Below are 21,520 nucleotides of genomic sequence, written 5' to 3'. Positions count from 1 at the left end.
AGGTATTTAACGCAAGCAGAATAGAGGCTGCTGCCTGGGTAAGTAAAAAGAAAACCAATCTTCCATCTTAGTTCCTTCCTTTCTCCTCCCTCTCTTTTTCCCTTTCATTTAGTCTTACTTAACGAAAGCGATCAAAGGCTACAAGTACAGACTGTTAACTTCCTTCTAATGCCTTTGTAATCAGGTGACTAGAGAGCGGGAAAAGCAGCCTTGCGGGGATAAGCAGGGGAGTGGCGCTGTAGCTGGCTGGCGTTGAAGGGCATCACAATGCAGAACCTGATGGCCAGGGAGTTGGAAGTGTCTGGAAAATGTAGGTGAGCTGCTGGGAATGGGGCCACATTGACTTACTGAGTGTGCTGCCCTTCTGAAGCCCTCTCCCACCATCACGGCTCCTAGTCATTTCTAGGAGACCTCAAGAATAGTTTGCGTGTGCGCGCGCGTGCGCTTTAATTTTCCAGGCATTTTATTTATTTTCTCCAACAACTTTAGGCTCTACGTAGTATATCTCCACTGCACACTTGAAGAATCTGGGTTCCAGAGAGATAAACTGACTTGCCCAAAGTCACACTACATGAAAGTGTAAAACCCAAACCAAACCAGTGATTATTCCAGGACACCAGACCTTAGGCACTGATTGGAAAGCTTTGGACTCGCAAACTAGGAGGTTGTCCTCATGGAAGGGGAAGACAGTCTTCTTTATCTCACCAACACCGTTGCTCTTTCTCTCCCTCCTCCTGGCCTCTGCTTCCTCTCTCCTGAGTTTCCATGTACTTTCGCCAACCACCACCAGCTGCAATTCTTCTTAAGACCACAGAACACTTCCCACTTTACATCCTGCCACAGGCCTGGAAAGCAAAAGCCACCACAACCAAAGGAAGCAATTAAAGGAATCGATCCCTCTTCTCACTCCACCCTTTCTTCTCTTCACCCCTCTCTTACCCTTCCCCTCTCCACCCACCTCTCTCTTTCCTACCCCTACTCTCTGTATACAGCAAAGCTTTTGAACCCCTTTGGACTAACAGCAAGGGACAACTATTAGGGGCTTCTAGAACTGGTTTCTGTCCCATCAGATGAGCCTAGGAGATTTGAAGTTGCCAGCCATTTCAAGAATTTACTTATTTGCATTCCTTACAGATCATTCCTGCAAAACCAGCTCCAGCTCTCATTTTGTAGTTGTTACCCCAGGGAGATTAACAATAGCAAAGAGCCATCCTCCCCAGGTTTTAATGAGTAAGAGCAGCAAAACACAGGAATTTGGAGGTGGCTGGACCTGGACTTTGTTTTCACCTGTACCTGTTTTGTCTCCTCCTGCTCTCCCTCTTACCTGGTCATCGGCAAGTTAGCTAAGACCCAAGCCCCTGGTGAAAGATGACTCATCTCTATAGCAACCATATGCCCATTAGAGACAGTCTGGCATTAAATACTGTGTCTTACTATCAGGTTACATGGGCTCAGAAAATATGGTCACTTCGTTTATAGGTGGACCTTTTCTCAGGGACCTAGCAAGGTCATTTTTCCACCAGATGTTTCTTGGGGAAGAAGGTCAGCCCTGTCATTCCCATTTTGTCTTCATTCTTATAGTGTGTGCTTAGCACCTCCTGTGAGCACACAGGGACTTCAGCAATGAGGAGGGGCTGAGTGACGAAAGACACCTAAACCAACATCCACTGTGCACCAGTACCAGTTGCCATCAAGTCGATTTTGACTCATGGTGACCCCATGTGTAATAGAGTGGAACTGCGCTCCATAGGGTTTTCGATGGCTGATTTTTCAGAAGTAGATCACCAGGCCTTTCTTCCAAGCTGCCTCTGGGTGAACTCAAACCTCCAGCCTTTCGATTAGCAGTGGAACACATTAATCATTTGCACAACCCAGGAATTAAGACCTTATAAATGACACCTCTGCCTCAAGGGGTTCTGACCTGGTAGTGGAGATGGACAATTACCTAGAATGCATCAGGCAAGTCATTAAAGGTAATTCCCAGTGTCCTCATCTGTAAAATGGCAACAATACTGAAAACCTCCCAGGACGTTTGTGAAGGAGTCTAAGTGAGAGCTATTCCAGTGCTTCCCCAGTTTCAGGCTCTTAGCCGGACTTCACTAATTCTGCCCAGTGAATGAGGAAATAAAGAAATGTCTGAATAGTAAATGAATAAAAAAAGAAAGTATTATCAGTATAAATAATGATGTAATAGTTCACCTTTTGTAGGATTTTATAGTTTATAATGCACTTTCATGCGTGCATTAACAACCTCATTTTAATCTTCACATCCCTTTGAGTAGCTTTTTTTTTTTTTTTCATGTTGCAGGCCAGGAGCATGAGATCTAGATGTGCCCAAAGTGAACTAATCCAGAAGTAGTGGAGTCAAAACTTGAACTCAGGTCTTCTCTATCTAAGCCCGGCACTGTTGCCATTTTCCTCTGGTATGTCTACCTCTTGCTGCAGGTTCAGGTCCCGGCTGAAACATCACTTCCTCAATGCCAGCCTTCCCTGTCCACCCCAGCTAGAGTGGCCCCTCCCTACACTCTCTTTCCATTAACCTGTTTTATTTTCTTCACCTTATTTATCACTACTGTAATTTGAAATCATCTTATTTGCTTTTTGGGTGTGTGCGAGTGTTTTGTTTTGTTCAGTATGTAAGCTATTCTGTGTGCCAGGCTCTGTGCTGAATTTTGTCTCCACTATTTAAAAAAATAGGAAGCCCTGATGCTGCAGTGGTTTAAGTGCTTGGCTGCTAACCAAAAGGTCGGTGGTTTGAACCCACCAGCTGCTCCGCAGAAGAACGCTGTATAACGATTTGCTTCCATAAAGATTAAACCAAAAAAATCCAAACCCATTGCCGTCGAGTCGATACTGAGTCATAGCTACCCCTTAGGACAGAGTAGAACTGCCCCACAGGGTTTCCAGGGAGTGGCTGTTTGATTCGAACTGCTGACCTTTTTGGTTAGTAGCTGAGCTCTTAACCACTGTGCCACCAGATCTCCTCATAGAGATTACAGCCTTGGAAACCCTATAGGGCAGTTCTACTCTATCGTATAGTTACTATGAGTCAAAATTGACTCGATGGCAACAGGTTTGATTTTTTAATTTAATAAAATTATCACAATAGCCTTATGAAGTTAGTATCACTTTTATCTCTATTTTATCTGTGCAGGAACTGAAATTTATAGATATAAGTTACTTTATCAGTTTAAACAGTTCAGATATTTTAATGCAGTGCCCACACTTAAATCCTACTATGTCTCCTCAGAATGCTGTATGATTATTTTCCAGGAAAGAGCCATTAGTTTTTTAATTTTGTCAGAATTAATGTGTAACTTTTACAACATCTCTTAGGAAAATTAGTGGCATCCTAGTATGTACCAACTTCAGAGGATTGAGAATGACTGAAATTAATGATATACTAAATGGGTGAAATTATAGGTTGATTCAAGTTTATTTTCCAGACTAATGGAAGTAAGCAGAAGTATGGTCCTCATTAATACCTGGTATGGAGATGCATGTTCTTATTATTCCCAACAGATTTTACCGAAGATCATTTCACTAAGAGCACATGCCAACTGGTAATGTGGGAAAAAGAGTGCATATATGTATTTGGGGGTGAAAGGGAATCAGCAAATGATTTAAAGCATGCTGGCCACCACCTATCAAGCAAATACACCCACTCCTTACTTACAGGCATGGTTAGGTTCCAAAGACAGGTCAACATGTGAAAATTGGTGTTATGTGAAAATGGAGGATGACCCTATCAAATCACAAAATGGAGAATGACTATATCATTACATAACTAACAAATTACATCATTACATAACTGCCAAACCACTGAGAATCATGGCCCAATCAATTTGACACATAACCTTGACCATCACAGCCTCGCACCTCGGCATTCGTTACTGCCAGACATACATCATTAACGCTCAAAATGGTTGGATAGTAGATTTTTTACTATTGTGGTAAATGCAAAATGTCGGATAACGAGCTATTTGATAAGTGAGGAGAAGGTGTAATAGAGTTGACTCTAAATTACTGGAGAGTACAGTATTGTGGAAAGAGCATGGATTTTAGCTTTAGTGCTTACTAACTGCATGATTGAGGCAAGTCTCTTAACTCTCGGAGTCTTTCTTTTCTACTCTGTGAGATGAGGAAAATAAAACCTTCTTTGTTGTTGTTGTTAGCTTCAGCTGAGTCAGCCACTGACTCATAGTAACCCCATGTACAATGAAACAAAACACTGCCCAGTCCTGCACCAACTCTGTGATTAGTTGCAGATCAGACCATTGTGATCCATAGGGTTTTCATTGACTGATTTTCAGAAATAGATGGCCAGGCTTTTCTTGCTAGTCTGTCTTAGTCTGGAAGCACCTCTGAAATCTGTTCAGCATTATAGCAACACGCGAATCTCCACTGACAGATGGGCAGTGGTTGTGCAGGAGGTGCAGTGGCAGGGAATTGAACCTGGATCTTCCGCATAGAAGACATGAATTTACTACTGAACCACCACTGCCCCCCAAAACCTTCTTTACAGGGATGTTATAAAAATTAAATGAAACTACTAAACTACCTGGTGTGCAGTTGGTGATAAGTAAACTTTAGTCTCTTCCACTATCCCTTGTTCAAAATAATTGATTAGTTTGTACAGGAGATGTAATTTTAACATAAAACACAAGATCGATATTGCAAGTAAACGTGTTAGCATGCAAACACCTAAATGAATGATGGCCCCAGCAGAGCAGTATATCTTGGGAAGTTACTCATTTTTCTTAATTACGCTGTGTTTGCTCAAAACATTTTTGGAATGCTTCTCTCTACCAGTCAGACCCCTGTGCAGAAGACATTCACAGGAAATGAAATCCACAACTGGTTATTCATCTCATCTTGGATTGTTACTTATCCTGAATAAGTGAATGAGTGATTATTTTCAAAACAGACCAGCAGATAAGAGCAAGTTACAACACTCGCCCTGCTTCCAGAGCGGCCGTCCAGCACCTAGATCATTCTGCTTCCCAGAACTTTTTCCAGATATGCTCAGAGAAGCTCTTGCTGGCAACTTCACCAATAGCCACTTTCTAAATGCGGAAGTGGATTGGCTCTGAGGAACAGTGTGTATTAGTCACAGGAGGCAAGGAATGGTGACATCCTCGAAAACACAGGGACCAGAAATAGAATTACAAATATCTAGGGCATTTTTTCTCTAGAGAAAGTTTCGAAATCACTAGCTTTAATGAGAGGGGAATAATCAGGTTAATGTGGGAATGAGCAAGCCCATTTCAAGGAAAAGCTCTTCTCTGGAGGTGGTCTCAAGAGCTCTGCTTTACAGAAGAATTGACTTTGACTGCAAGCATCCTGAAGAAGAAACATTTTACTTACATTTCAAAGCACATGTTGATGCTCTTCTCTAGTGATTCCAAATGCGTCTGTGGATTTATGAGAAGCTTGTCTGGTGGAGTGAAAGAGGAAAAGTCTGTGAATTGGAAGCTGAGCAGTCTGAATGGCTCTGGGGCTTTGGGTCCCTTGCTGCCTGAGCTAGGGACTATGGTAGTAAAAAGGCCTATGTCTCTGGTTTGATCTCAAGCTGTGCTCTATCTCTGCTCTAAAGCTCTGCTCTAAAGCTATCCTTTGCTCAAGATTGTCTCTTTTCCTGCAAACACATTACCACTACTGGAGAGAAACCCAAGGTCCTTTGTAATTTAAAGGACTTCACTGTACACCCACTCCTCCCTTAACAGCATGGTTAGGTTCCAAAGACCAAGTAGTTATGTGAGCATTGGCATTATGCAAAAATGGAGGATACTACATCAGATCACAAAATGGAGGATGACTACATCACTACATAACTGCCAAATTACATCATTACATAAATGCCAAACCACTGAGAATCATGGCCCAGTCAATTTGACACATAACCTTAACTATCACAGCCAGCCTTACTCTCACCTTGCACCTCAGTGTTCATTACTGCCAAACGTACGTTGTTAATGTGCAAAATAGTCAGGGTAGATGATTGTTTACTATTGTCATAAATGCAAAATGTCAGATAACAAGATAGTCGATGAGTGAGAAGTAGGTGTAATTTAACTTTCATTTAATTTCAATATTTTTAAGCCCATAGAGAAGTTGAAAGTATAATACAATAAGTGTCCATATATCCCCTCACCTAGATTCACCAACTGGCGATATTTTTGCCAGACCAACTTTACTTCACTCTCTATATATTTATGCACATACTTTCCTTTAGCTAAACTATCCTGAAGTAGGCTTTATGTGTCATGACATTTCACCCTTAAAAATTGCAGCCTGTATCTCTCAAGGACAAGAACATTCTCCTCTATAATCACAACACCATTATCACACCTAAGACAATGAACATTAATTTAATAATAGCATCTAACATTGAATTCATACTCAAATTTCCCACCTTGTTCCCAAAATATTCTGTATAGTCTTTTTTTTTTTTTAAGGCCAGTATCCAGTTCAGGTTTAAGCATTGCATTCAACTGCTATACTCTCTAGCTTGCGCCAATGTAGAACACACTACTGTCTCATACTGATATTCATGGTACTGAGTTCTTTGAAGGGTCTAGGCTAGCTGTCTTGCAGAGTGTCCTATATTCTGGGTAATGCCTATTTCCTCAGGGTTAGGTTTAGGTCAACATTGCTGGCCAGGACACCACTGAGGCTATGACGTGTGCTTCCCATTGCATCTTACCTCACGAGTTACATAAGGCCAGGCCACCCCACAATTGACAATGCCAACCTTGGGCTCTTGGTTAAGATGGTGACTACCAGATCTCTCCATGTAAAGGCATTTTTTCCCCTTGTAATTAATGAATAATCTGTGTGGTGATACTTTGAAACAATGTTAATATCCTATCCCCTAACAGCCATTTTACCTAGAAGTTTTAACATCTATATGGAGTACCTGTGTGTAGTACAAATGATTAAAGCTCTTGGCTGCTTACAGAAAGGTTAATGGTTTCAGTCCATCCAGTGGCACCTCAGAAGAAAGTCCTGGTGATCTACTTTAAAAAAATCTGCCACTGAAAACAGTATGGCGCACAGTTCTACTCTGACACACAGGGTCACCATGAGTTGCAACTGATTCAATGGCAACTGGTTGGTTTGTCGGTTGTCAGTGATTCTTAACCAAACCCACATTTACAGTGAGGGTTACAAAATGATGATGTTCTAATTCTACTGTCATTTCTACACTTATTTGTTGTCATTCTTTTGTAAAGAAAAGCCTTTTCTTTTTCTCTCCCCTTTTGTTCTCTCTCTCTTTTTCTCTTCCCTTTTGTTCTCTCTTTCTCTTTTTCTCTTCCCTTTTGTTCTCTCTATCACTACAGATTCATGGATTTTTTTTTTAAATTTACTCTGTTATAATCCAACATCATCTTTTTTTTTTTTAAATTGATTTGGCAGTGGGAGCACCTTCAAGCTGGCTTCTGTATCCTTTTGATATAACCCCATTAATCTTGGAGCACTTCCCTTTCTGGTACAACAAGCTGTGTGTACCAGGATAACCTCGTGCTTCTCTGCGTCAGACCTAGAATCAGCACTTCTCCGTGGAGCCAGGGTTCTTCAGAGAAGGAAATGGCATTTAGGAGTCAAGATCTAGGTCCTAGGTATACTCTCAACTGCAGTTTTTAAATGTAATTTCAAATTAATAAATTTCTAGGCCTCTGTTATACATGCCTGTGATTACCAACACATTATTAGCATTAACATCAATACAGTCTGACTCTAGTGGATAGTTCAGCCTTTTTCCTGAGAGAATCTCTATTTTGCATGCCTTTCTGAGGCTGAGGGATGATCCAAGCCTTCCCTTGGCCTCACCCAAGAGACTTGTTTAAGCTGCTTTAAGGAACTTGCCCTACCCTCATAAGAGTACCAAGTCATAAGACATTTTTGGACCCAGTCCAAGAAAGATAGACAAACATTAATAGAAAGGCTTTGATTTCTGAAAACCTGGGTTTAAGTGCTGATTTATCCTCCTTTCTCACTGTTATTGTGGGTAAGTCACACAATTTTTCTGAGCTTCAGTCTTTTTTGTTTTGCCCTAAGAAAACTGTATTAAAAATAACTTTTTTTTTTTTTCCTTAAAGGGGATAATAATTAAATAAGATAGAATGTCTGAAAGTGCTTTGAAATTTGTAAAGAACTCTGTAAACACTATCACAATATATGAGCAAGAGGGTACCATTTTTCGTGGGCAGAAGCAGCATAGATAATTGAAGTCCAAGAGCAGTCTAAGTCCCCACCCCTTGAATTAAAGCCTCTAAGCAAGAGGCCAATGTGGCCTGCATTTCCTCTCCTTCCTTGGCTTCCCTTTAGAGGAGCCGCTAACTAATGAGCAGAGAATATACCATGAGGAACCTTCTAGAAGTGGCCTGGAAGTTCCATCCATGCTCATACGAGACAGTCTGCCCCAGGAGCACCCACCCTTAGCCTGGAGGGAGGGCAACGACTAACGCAAAAGTCAGAACCAAGAAATGAGAAGAACAGTCTCTTGTCTTCCAGTGACATGTGTTTTCCCAAACTGCACTTTCCCTTGAACATTAAGATTTGCTAAACTATCACCCCTCTTCCTGGTCAGACCAGCCCATTCAAGGGTCATTTTTTCTGTCCTTTTCTCTGTACAGCCCCCCTAAACTTCCAGTCATAGATGCTCCACTAGTATTGCTCCTTCAACAGAACTTTCAGCAAGGACTGCTTTTAAGTAGTCTCACTTTGGGATTACCTACAGCTCTCTCTGCATCGGAGACACGAGCTAGGGATGAAGATGTGTTGAATCACCAGGGAAATTGACGCAAGGAGAGTAAAAGTTCTGATCCGAGCTCTGAGCCAGTCTAGGCAGGGTAGGGCTATGAGGTAGGAAAGAGGGTCTCTCATCCTTGGTCCGAAACCAGGGAAGAGCAGAAGTGCAATTGCAATGGTGCCATGAGAGTGCGTCTCTTCTCAGCAGAAACGCAATGCAATTCAACTCAACTTATATTTATTAAGCATCTACTGAGGACACAGCTATGAGCAACGCACAGTGCTGTCTCTCATGGAGCTCACATTCTGCTCTGGAGGTCAGCATTTATGTGGATGAAATGCCTCTACAGTGTTTGCTGTTATAATAAAGAGGAGGGCAGTGCACAGAGGACAAGGGAGTTATAGATTTCAGCCATGGAGTGTGGGCAAGGAAGAGCAGTGAGGTCAGGCCAGGGCCCTTATAGGAGTGCAGGGGAAGGAAGGGTCTCAGGCAGAGGGAACAGCATAGGTTAGGAGAAAGGCCTTTTCCAGAAGGATTGGGAAAGTATGATCTACTCACTCATTTCCTACCCCTTCCCACAACCTATCTCCTCCCTTTAACCCAAGTCATGGGTTTGAAAAAGCTTCTCCTGAATCTTGAAGTCCAGTCAGCCTCGGAATTAACTGCTCTAACCAAGAACAGTATCGTAGACTGAATAATAGCCACCCAAAGATATCAGGTCTTAATTACTAGAACCTGTAAATGTTACCTGACGAGGGAGAGGAAAAAGAGTCTTTGCAGATATGCTTAAATTAAGGATTCTGAAATGGAGAGGTTTTCCTGGATTATCCAAGTGGACCCTAAATGCTATCACAAGTCTCTTTATAATACAGAGGTGGAAGGACGTTGCAGACAGAAACCCACAGAGGAGAAGGCAATGTGGAAATGGAACTGAAAGAGATTTGAAGATACTGACCTTGAATTTTGGGGTGATGCAGCCACAAGACAAGGATTGCCAGCTGCCACCAGAAGCTGGAAGAGGTAAGGAACAAATTCTCCTTTAGAGTCTCCAAAAGGAGTGCAGCCCTGCTGATGTTTTGATTTTGGCACAGTGACACTGATTTTGGACTTTTGGCCTCCAGAACTGTGGAAGAATAAATTTCTGTTGCTTTACACCATCAAGTGTGTGGTAATTTTTTATAGCAGCCATAAAAAAACTAAAACAACCAGATTCCTCCAGAGATCAAACATCTATTTTGCTCCAGGGAAGAAGAGGAAGAGGAGAGGGAAAGCAGGTGATCTGTTCCTTGCTTTTATTCTCAGGTGGTAGACTGGCCTCTCAGAGATGGGTCCAGCATCCCTGGGGATGCTGGCCAGCACCGGCAGTCTCCACTCCAGACAACCACACTTGTGGAAGACTTGTAGTGGGTTTTTAAAGATGACAGTGTTGACTATGTCATCTCTTCTGGGGTTTTTCATAACACTACCCATTCAGGACACAAATTTTCAAGCAAATCTACATTACCACACCTTTTAAGTACATGTCTCACTTCCAAAAAGCTGGAGCTTATAAGTCATGTGTATCATCTTCATCAATGACAATTATTTAAAGGAGTCCCCAAGTGAGTTAAAAGGGATATAATGATAGGAACATAATTCAATCCATAGCAGAGCCTTTGCACTTGCTGTGCCTTCTGCCTAGAACTCTCTCCCCACAGATCTTCACTTGGGTCTCTCCTTCTTATCATTCACCAGACAGGTGACCTTCCCTACACACTTTGGGTAAAACAGCCTTGCTATGGATTTAATTGTGTCTTCCAAAAATACGTGTTGAATTCCTGGCCCTTGTACCTGTGGATGTGATCCTGTTTGGAAATAGAATTTTTCTTTTGTTATGTCAATTAGATCATACCAGTATAGGGTGGATCCTAAACTTAATCACTTTTGACTTATAAAAAGACCAGACACACATGAGAGAAGACAGAGGCCATGTGAGGATCATCTACAAGCCAAAGAACATTTGGGGCTACCAACAAGGAAGAAGTTGACAGAGCTGAGACCCTGACTGGACTTTTAGACTCCAGAACTGTGAGAAAATAAATTTCTGTTCTTTAAAGCCACCTACTTGTGGTATTTGTGTTACAGCAACGCTAGAAAACTAAGCCAGCCATCACCACCACCATCCCAGTCACTCTATAGCACATCCCCCTGTTTTCTTTTCTTCATAGCACTTACCACATATGGGGTTGATATTTACTCATTTACTGGCTGTCTCTACCCACCAGAATTTAGGCTGCTTGAGAATAAAGACTTTCTCTTGTTTACCTCTGTGTCCGCTGGCAACAGTAAATGTGTAGTAGATACAGTAACTACTCAGATGCCCAGTGAATAATTGCTGACTGAATAAATGAATTTGCTCACAGTCCTATGGCTAATAGGGAAAAAAGTAAAAGTCAAACACAGAGTCCATACTCTTAAACTTTCTAACTATGTTACTTTACCCTGGAGTGGCTTACAAAACAGTCTGGAATACAGAACAACTGGGTAGCCATAGTCAACTACAATGCAAAGAGATTTCTTATGTGCTGGGAATATACGTTGGTGCAACTGCTTTGGAAAACAGTTGTACATTATCTCCTGAATTGAAAAAGACCCATTATTTCTACTTCTAGGGCTACACCTAAGAGAAATTCTTGCACAAGTACAAAGGGAGACATACAAAGAATATTCCTAGCAGCATAGTCATAAGAGCAAAAACTTGGAAATAATCTAAACATGCATTAATAAGAGTAACTAAATCAATGAAATACCCTAATATTCAACAAATGAATATACTTTAGCCATACAATATAAAGCAAAAAATAGTAAATTCCAAAAGAATACAAACAGCATTAGACCTTTTTAAGGTTAAAAAAAAAATCTTAGAAAATGTTAAATGTACTTTTAAGGACTATATATAGAGACAATAAAATTATGTGAGAGGAAAACAAGGGAACAATGAACATAGGATGAAGGCACCATAGGTGAGGGGAGGCAGGGGTGGGTTTGCGGGGGGAGTCATCTGGTCAGACATAGGTTGTCAAGATTCTACCTTTTCTTTTAGGTAAAGGGTTTATGGGTGCTTGTTACTGGATTCTCTGGGTGGCACAACTGGTTAATGTTCTCAGCTGCTAACCAAAAGGTTGAAGGTTTGAGTCAACCCAGAGGTGCCTCTGAAGAAAGCCCTGGTGATCTACTTCTGAAAAAATCAGCCATTGAAAACCGTACAGAGCACAGCTCCACTCTGACACACTTGGGGTCGCCATGAGTTGGAATCAGCTCAATGGCAACTGGTTACTTACTGTATTATTAAAAATGAACTGATTAAATAACTAATTAAATCACTAAACTTGAGCCATGTATGGACCATGGATTATGATTAATCTAATTCTGTGATCCTGAGGTCTAGTTAAACAAAGAAACTGCACAAATGCCATAAGAATGGGGAAGTGTGTGGTGTTCAGGGAAAAGATAGTTTCTGTAAGCCCTTAGCAAGCATCAAGAACTTTGCCTGGTACTTTCACATTTGTGATTAATTCAATTACCACAAAGATCCTATGAGGTAAGTATCTTTGTATCTATTTTAAAGATGAAGAAAATGAGGAAAATTATCTTGCTTATATTCCAAACTTATAATGGAAGCTTCTATATGGGACTTGTTTTTTGTTGCTGTTAGTTGCTGTCTAGTTGATTCTGACACATGGCAACCCCATGTGTTACAGAGTACCACTGATCCAGAGGGTTTTCTTGGCTGTAATCTTCACAGAAGCAGATCACCAGGCCTTTTTTTCTGTGGTACCACTGTGCAGGTTCAATCCGCCAACCTTTAGGTTAAGAGTCAAGCGCAAATTGTTTGCGCCACCCAGGGACCTTGGGCAGCTAAACACTTTCTTGGGTGGCTCGGATAGGGTTTGGGGTTAGGCTGTGGGTGGAGGAGGCAGTAACTGGAACTTCTAACTTTCCAATTTTCAGAATGAAGATGGAAGAAATATCAGTGGCCAGACTGCCTGAAAATTTCACTTTTGGCTTGACATAAAGGCATTTTCCCAATTTGTATTTGATTAGGTCATAAATGGAGCCCTGGTGACACAGTGGTTAAGAACCATGGCTGCTAACCAAAAGGTCTGCAGTTTGAATCCACCAGCCACTCCTTGGAAACCCTACAGGGCAGTTCTACTCTGGCCTATAGGGTCACTATGAGTTGGAATCGACTCAATGGCAATGAGTTTGGTTTTTTGTTTTTTTAGGTCATAAATTATTATTTATGTAAACAGTTTGCCCTAGACTATTAACCTAAAGGTTGGCCATTAGAACTTACCCAGCAGAAGAAAGACTGACAGCGGAAGAAAGGCTGGCAATCTGCTTCCATAAAGTTTACAGCCAAGAAAACCCTATGGAGCTCAGTTCTACTCTATAACACATGGGATCACCATGAGTCAGAATTAACTCAACAGCAATAGATTCAGGTTTTTTTGTTTTGTTTTATTATACATGAATTGGCAAAATATACTTAACAATAATGTGCATAGTCCCACAAAGATCCATTAAAATTCACTGTGGTAAAATGAGTTCTTTCATGTGGTCTTTTGCCTTGGTTCTTTGGAAAAACAGCTTGAGAGATTCTTCTCCTAAACCCTGAGGAGTTACATCTGCCCTAGATCTTTAGAGAAGTTACTTGGGGCCGGGGGCAGGCGTGGGGGGAGGGGCGGCGGGAAGGGGTAGCACTCATGTTGTTTTCTAACCCAAAGAGTTTGTTACTTTTGTCCAGGTTGACTGACTGTCGTGGTTTGAATTATGTCTCCCCAAAAATGTGTGTGTCAGTTTGGCTAGGCCATGATTCCTGGTACAGTGTGATTTTCCTCTATGTTGTAAACCTGCCTCTATGATGTTAACGACGGAGGATGGGTGGCAGTTGTGTTAGTAAGGCAGGACCTGATCTACAAGACTGGATTGTGTCCTGAGGCAATCTCTTGAGATATAAAAGACAGAAGTGAGCAGAGAGACGGGGGACCTCATACCATCAGGAAAGCAGTGCCGGGAGCAGAGCGCGTCCTTTGGACTGGGGCCCTGCACCGAGAAGCTCCTAGTCCAGGGGAACATTGAACAGAAGAAGGCTGACAGAGAGAAAAAGCCTTCCCCTGGAGCTGACACCCTGAATTTGGACTTTTAGCCTACTTTGATTGTGAGGAAATAAACTTCTCTTCATTAAAACCGTCCACTTGTGGTATTTCTGTTATGGCAGCACTAGGTAACTAAGACACTGACATTTCCTGAGTAAGCAGTAAACAACTTAATGGTTTGATACTTTTTGTCTGACCCTGGGCTGCAGTTTGCCCTGTGATTGATCTGTTTGACACATCTTGCAGGGATTGGTTGATCTGCTATACAAATAGTGGTGTATAAAACCAGCCAATAGGATTGAGTGACCTGTGGGGATTGGTTGGTTTGTAGTCCTGTTGGGAGGTCCATGCCTTGAAATTGACAAGGAGTTTGCTTATATAAACAGCCAACCCCACTGAGGTTTTAAAAGGCAGAGAGAGAGAAGAAAAAAGAAGCAGAGAGAGAAGAGGTGAGAAACTTCCTAAAACAGCTGTAATATGGTTCAAGGGCTATAACACTGAAAATGGTTAAGAGGCCCAGAAGGGGACCTGCAGCAAAGCCGGTAGTGACAAGCCTGGAAGGCGCGCTGCAGAAGAGTCAACAGTCATGGCAGAAAGCTGCTGCTAAGAAAGCATCCAAGAGAGCTGAGCAAGCTGCTATATTTGCTATGAGCTGGGCTCGTCAGCACCGGAGAGGCCGAAGGCAGCACAGGAGTCAAGCTGGCCTGCCTTTGACTGCGGCAGACACCCCAGCTGTATTGAGGGTTGTAACCCTAAGGCCAAGAGGTTGCCAGGCCTGAGGGTCAAGAAGAGGCTAAGAGGAGACCTGTCCTAAAGGGTCAGAGAGATGGTGTGCACAGCCAAGAAGGGGCATGCATGGCCGAGAGAAGGGCATGCGAGAGCTGTCCTGGCTGGGAGCTATCCTGCACTGAAAAAGGGGAAGGATGGCCTTTCCACCTCAGGGAGCCTTCATACTTCGCCTATGTGCTTCCTAATCCTGATCCCAAGTTGTTCCTGTTACTTCCAAGTTGATCCTGATCCCAAGTTGTAGTCTGTTACTTCCCTCATACACCACATAACTGTGAGTATGGTCTGTGAGTTCTATTTGGCCATCATAACAAATTATTGAAACTAACAGAGAAGTAGAGAGTATTGTGGGCGGAATAGATAGTGTCAGAAATGGTGAAAAAGTTGGAGAGTGAAGGTTTGTTTGACCTTTATCTCATAGGAATCAGCTTTGTGCTGATTCTGATTCTCATCCCTCAGGAAATTAGGCAATTCCTTACACTGTATCACATGCATTTTATAGAATTTTAAAGTAAATTTACATTTTAAAAAGAAATATCATTTGAAAATCAGATCTTGCATAAACTAACTATGGTACATAGATACAATGGAGTACTATGCAACAATAAAGAACAATGATGAATCTGTGAAGCATCTCACAACATGGATGAATCCGGAGAGCATTATGCTGAGTGAAGTAAGTGAATCACAAAACGGCAAATACTGTATAAGACCACTACTATAAAAACTCATGAAAAGATTTACACACAAAAGGAAATGATCTTTGATGGTTACGAGGGACGGGAGGGTTAGGGAAGGAAAAACACTAAATAGACAATAGATAAGTGGTAACTTTGGTGAAGGGTAAAACAGTACACAATACTGGGGAAGCCAGCACAATTTGTCCAAGGCAAGGTCATGGAAGCTCCATAGACACATACAAACTCCATGAGGGACCAAATTACTGGGCTGAGGATTGTAGGGACCATGGTCTCAGGGAACACCTAGTTCAATTGGCATAACATAGTTTATAAAGAAAATGTTCTACATTCGACTTTCGTGAGTAGTGTCTGGGATCTTAAAAGCTTGTGGGTGGCCATCTAAGATACTCCACTGGTCTTACCCCATCTGGAGCAAGGGAGAATGAAGAAAACCAAAGACACAAGGGAAAGATTAGTCCAAAGGACTAACAGACCACAAGTACCACAGCTTCCACTGCACTGAGTCCACCACAACTAGATGGTGCCTGGCAACCATCACCAACTGCTCTGACAGGGATCACAATAGAAGGTCCTGGACAGGGCTTGAGAAAAATGTAAAACAAAATTCTAACTCACACACACAAAAAAGACCAGACTCACTGGTTTGACAGAGACTGGAGAAAACCCAAGAGTATGGCCCCTGGACACACTTTTAGCTCAGTAATGAAGTCACTCCTGAGGTTCACCCTTCAGCCAAAGATTAGACAGACCCATAAAACAAAATGAGTCTAAATGGACACTCCAGCCCAGGGGCAAGGACAAGAAGGCAGGAGGAGACAGGAAAGCTGGTAATGGGGACTAGAAGGGGAGAGTATTGACATGTTGTGGGGATGGCAGCTAATGTCATAAAACAATATGCATATTAATTGTTTAATGAGAAGCTAGTTTGCTCTGTAAACCCCTTCTAAAGTACAATTTAAAAAATAATAATAAATAGCAAATCTTGCAATCCCTTAGACTATCTTTAATTTTTTAAGGGTGAAAATTATTTTCCAAACATCTTGGTAAAAGACTACTGTTTCCACTCTTTTAAGTCAAGGGAGGAAGGTTTGTCTCATGCCTAGGTTTTTATAGATACTCATTTTTATTCCAATTTTCAGAAATAAATTTTCCCATGTGCTGCCTGGACATTACCTTTTATACACATAAAAGAAGTTGTGTGAGAAAAGGGGAAAAAAAGCTTTTTTTTTCTTGTACTGTTTATTTCACAACATGTCTATTGTACGTGGCAAATCAGGGACAAGGACCTGAGGCAGTGACATTTCAGGTGAGGCCTTTACAAGGGGGAAAATGGACAACGGAGTGTCTCCTGTGAGGACTCCAAAATAGATTGGCTGGGATTTTTGTTCAGAGATAACTAAAAGCAATAAAACTAGTCCCCCTCACCACCTTTTTCCTTTTGCAATTGAGGGAGAGATCTTAATTTTTTTAATATGTGGGAAAAATATAACCTTTTTTTGGTTTGAAGTGATGCTCAGAACTTTTTTTTTTTTAGTCCTCAGTCTTGCCCTTCCCTACTGTGTGACTTGACTTCACAGGTTAATTAACCAACCAAGAATCAAGCAAATGCTGCTACTGACTGTCTAGGTGCCCAGCACTATCCTAAGTCCTAAGAGAAATTTAAGACTATGAAACAGTCACCAATCTCCAGGTACTGAGATCTATTATGGTAGTGCCTAGGGACATGGTATGGCTGAAATGACTTTTTGAAGTCCATTTCACCCAGCACTTTACCTCTTTGGACCCTGCTCTTCTCTCTCTAGCCTACCTCTCACCTGTGTGTCCCTTCCCAACAACCCAAATGTCTTCTTCCCCCTTTTGCCAATCTCACTCCATTCCCCTTTACCTTCTTTATATTGAATTATGTTTTCTCAGAACTAAGCTGGGCATTAAAGATCTTCTAGTTCAGCTTTCTTCAAAATGTTTTTTGATCCTCCAAACCTCTTTCCACAGAAAATCTTACATAAAACCCCCAAGATTTAAAGCTGATGAAGTGTAACTGCTCTGGGAAGAGGAGCACAGGGCATCATGCTTCACCCACTCAACCCTCATGAGTCAGAAGCAACCACAACAAGAAAGTACTGGGGTCAAGGCTGAGGAGTGAAACAGTGCTCACATGAACAAAAAGCTCTGTGGTCCAGGATGGATTTTGACATGACTGGTTTGTGCAGGGAGACATGACAACTTGCCTTCCCTTCTGAGGGAACAGCTTGATGCTCGCCTGTCAGCTCCATCACTGAGCAAGTTTCCACTCCTTGCCTCACCCCTCTCCACGATGGTAAGATATACCATCAGATGAATAGTCAGTCCTCTTCTCTCTTTATAATGTAACAACACAGATATTTATAAAGCTTCCCCTAGCTTTTGAAAGTCAGTACAATTAAAGCACAATGCATCTTAATTGCCAGGCTCCCAACCCTGTGCAGAATGAATGGCAGCAGCCCTAAATAAAATAAGCGCTGACTCTGAGCTGAAGAAGGGTGAGGAAGCCAAGTGGGATTTTTGTCAGTGTGACCCAGACAAAACAGTTGCATCTAAGGTGCTCAGTTTTCCATATTGCTTTTACCAAGCTTCTAAAACTATTTTTATATCCATCATTTCCTCTGTCTCACAGTTGGCCTGGAGGCAGGGAGAGAAAAAGACAATTCAGTTTTCCTGGAGAAAGAGAGATCTAGTAATTCAAGGGGCACAGGAGATGTCAACTTCCTCATCATCAACATAACAATAGCAGAAAGTAGTTGGCCAAATTTTAAGGGTCTCAGTCCTGGCTTTGCCACTTAACCATTGGTATGGCCTTGGACAAGAAACTTGATTTCTCTGCTTCAGCATCTTCACTTGTATAATGACTAGTAATATATTAGTACCTACTTGATGGTCTTGTTGATGGATTAAATGAGTTACATGTGTAAGTATGTGCTCAATAAGTGTGAGTTATTATTTGTGTAGTGCTTTATGCCTTATGTTATAGATTGAATTGTGTCCCCCAAAAATGAATGTAAACTTGGCTGGGCCATGATTCCCAGTATTGTGTGATCATTTTGCTACCTGATGTGATTTTCCTATGTGTTATAAATCCTGCCTCTATGATGTTAACGAGGCAGGATTCAATCTACAAAATTATGTTGTATCTTGAATCAATCTCTTTTGAGATACAAAAGAGAGAAGCAAGCAGAGAGACAGGGGGACCTCTTACCACCAAGAATGAAGAACCAGGAAGGGAGCACATCCTTTGGACCCAGGGTCACTGCACTGAGAGGCCCCTAGACCAGGGAAAGATTGCTGGCAAGGCCCTTCTCCCAGAGGTGACAGAGAGAAAGCCTTTCCCTGAAGCTGTTACCCTGATTTGGACTTCTAGCCTACTAGACTGTGAGAGAATAAATTTCTGTTTGTGAAAGCCATCCACTTGTGGTATTTCTGTTACAGCAGCACTAGATAACTAAGACAGCTTACATAGAATTTCCATAGACATTATCATCTCTTGACCAGCATCTGGTCCATTTGGCCTATGCATTTGGAAGAAATTCAGGACATTGGGTAAGCATGGGGGTCCTTTACTGAATGTGTCACCAGGAAGCTAGTCTTTCAGATATGGTTTTCCAGGCCCAGGCCCACCTCTTCTCCATGCCCTGGAAAAGCACTCTGCCAGGTCTTTAGGACATGCCCTCTCCTCTGGAAAAAGCTTCTACTCAGGAAATAGGAACTTTCCCTCATCTCTCACCCAGCAGAATGGAGAATTATGCACATTGTTGCTTTAGTCCCAGCAGTCCTTATCTCCCTACTGCCAAACACCACTAGACAGTCTTTAGAATGCCAATTCTGGGTTAAAGGAATTAAGCTGTGTCATTTCCCCTGGTAAAACCTTCAGATGCTTTACGAAGCAATGTCCCAAAGCTACTCAACCTTTTCTTCATGAGGTGCCTGGCACCATCCCTCCCCCACACTCTAGGCAGGGAAAGGATAGGGGGGCTGATATTTTTAGAGACCCTAGTGTGTGTAAGATAGCATACTAGGTTATCGCCATCCATACAGATAAGGAAATGGGGCTGACAAGGGGCGAAGTATCTTGTCTAATGCACCACAGTGGGTGAAAGCTCTGGCTTCGGCATTTACCAGCTTTGTGATCTTCCACAACTCTGAGCTGAGTTTTCACATCTGTAAAACTCGAATAATAATGGTACACATCTTATAGACTCCTTGTAAAAATTCAATAGTTAATTCATTAATTATGCTTAGCACAGTGGCTGGCACATACAAGAGCCCAATAACTGTTAGGTTTTATTATTATTATGTAAAAAAGGAAGAGCTTCTCAATTGGCATAACATAGTTTATAAAGAAAATGTTCTACATTCTACTTTGGTGAGTAGCATCTGGGGTTTTAAAAGCTTGTGAATGGTCATCTAAGATACTCCACTGGTCTCACCCCATCTGGAGCAAGGGAGAATGAAGAAAACCAAAGACACAAGGGAAAGATTAGTCCAAGGGACCAACAGGCCACAACTACCATGGCCTCCTCCAGACTGAGTGCAGTACAACTAGATGGTGCCTGGCTACCACCGCCGACTACCGCCGCCGACTGCTCTGACAGGGTTCACAATAGAAGACAGGGCTGGAGAAAAATGTAGAACAAAATTCTAACCCACACACACAAAAAAAAATAAGACCATACTTACTGGTCTGACAGGGATTGGAGAAACCCCAAGAGTATGGCCCCCAGCCACCTTTTTAGCTCAGTAATGAAGTCACTCCAGAGGTTCACCCTTCAGCCAAAGATGAGACAGCCCCATAAAACAAAATGAGACTAAACGGGCACACCAGCCCAGAGGCAAGGACTAGAAGGCAGGAGGGGACAGGAAAGTTGGTAATGGGGAACCCAGGGTCGAAAAGGGGAGAGTGTTGACATGTCGTGGGTTTGGCAACCAATATCACAATACAATATATTGATTGTTTAATGAGAAGCTAGTTTCTTCTGTAAATCTTCATCTAAAGTACAATAAAAATAAAATAAAGTAAAAGAAAGAAATAAAAAAGGAACAGCTGCTAGGGTTTACTCTGCTTTTTTCATTACACCAAGTGGGGCTCTTGACTGAGAACAAAGGCTTTGTCTGCTAATGGAAAAGCTTTAAAATCCCCCAGCCAAGCTGATGGCGTGGGGCAGGGGAAGCAAGTGTGGCTATCACCTCTACCTTCTTTGAGGGGCGAGTTGTTTTGTCGAATCTATGATGCAATTCACTTACTCATCTTTACTGAGAAACGGCAGTCCGATCTGTCTTTGAATCCTCTCATGGACAGGCTATTCACTGCCTAGGAAAATCAGCCCATTCCATTCTGAACACCTCTTAATGGAACGCCAGAGCCCCTTCTCTGCTCCTTCTAGTTCTAACGTCCCGTTCTCCCTCCACCCTCCTTCCACCTCCTCCCTCACCTCCCCCTTCCTCCCTCACCTCCCCCTTCCTTCCTCACCTCCCCCTTCCTCCTTTCCTCTTCCCCTTCCTTTTCTCCTTTACACCCCCTTTTCTCCCTCGTTCCCTCTTCCCCCCGTGGAACCTGAGGTCCCTCTCTTTCCATTGAAGTAACTATCCAAAGTCACTGACCATGCACCAGGTCTTCCGGTCTAGTCACTGGACTGGCTGACGCGAACTCGGTCTCCAACAGGGTTGTTTTTTTTTTTTTTTTTTTTTGCAGAGTCTTTCAGAAGCAAAGCTTTTTATCATCATACCCTTATGGCTCGGCCTTCTGATCCACTAATGTCATCCATCAGTCCTCTGGATTTCCATTATTAACCCCATCCAAAACCACATAAAACGTGAAATGGGTTGATCTAATGTTTTGAAGCCCCGCTGGGCTAAATGCAAACCAAGAAAAGGGCTGAGGCGCAGGGGATGGCTCTCAGGCGCCGACGCACGCAGAGCCATCGCGGGTTGGGATCCTCCGCTGGCAGCAGCCGGGCTACAGCTCCGGCTCCTCCCGAGCCGCCACCGGCAGCGCGGCCACTTTAAGAGAGGGGCGGGGCCCTGGCGCAGGCAAGGCAGGGCCAGCCCACCGGGCTGCTTTTCCTTTTTGATCCATTCAAAAATTACTCATTGCAAATTCCCGGACTGCT

General features: G+C 42.5%; 1 long non-coding RNA gene across 1 annotated transcript; it reads right to left on the bottom strand.

The window, feature by feature from the left end:
* Window positions 1-5,037: 5,037 nt before the first annotated feature.
* Window positions 5,038-21,050, bottom strand: LOC111822894 (uncharacterized). The gene is made up of 3 exons (XR_002825983.1): window positions 21,012-21,050; window positions 9,711-9,766; window positions 5,038-5,437 (listed from the first exon to the last, which is right to left on the bottom strand). It is a non-coding gene; the product is annotated as an uncharacterized LOC111822894 (long non-coding RNA).
* Window positions 21,051-21,520: the final 470 nt, after the last annotated feature.

Source organism: Trichechus manatus, unplaced genomic scaffold (genome assembly GCF_000243295.1).
Source record: "Trichechus manatus latirostris isolate Lorelei unplaced genomic scaffold, TriManLat1.0 scaffold00227, whole genome shotgun sequence".
Lineage (NCBI taxonomy): Eukaryota > Metazoa > Chordata > Mammalia > Sirenia > Trichechidae > Trichechus > Trichechus manatus.
The sequence above is the reverse complement of the archived record's forward strand: the minus strand, read 5'-3'. Positions and strand labels throughout refer to the sequence as shown.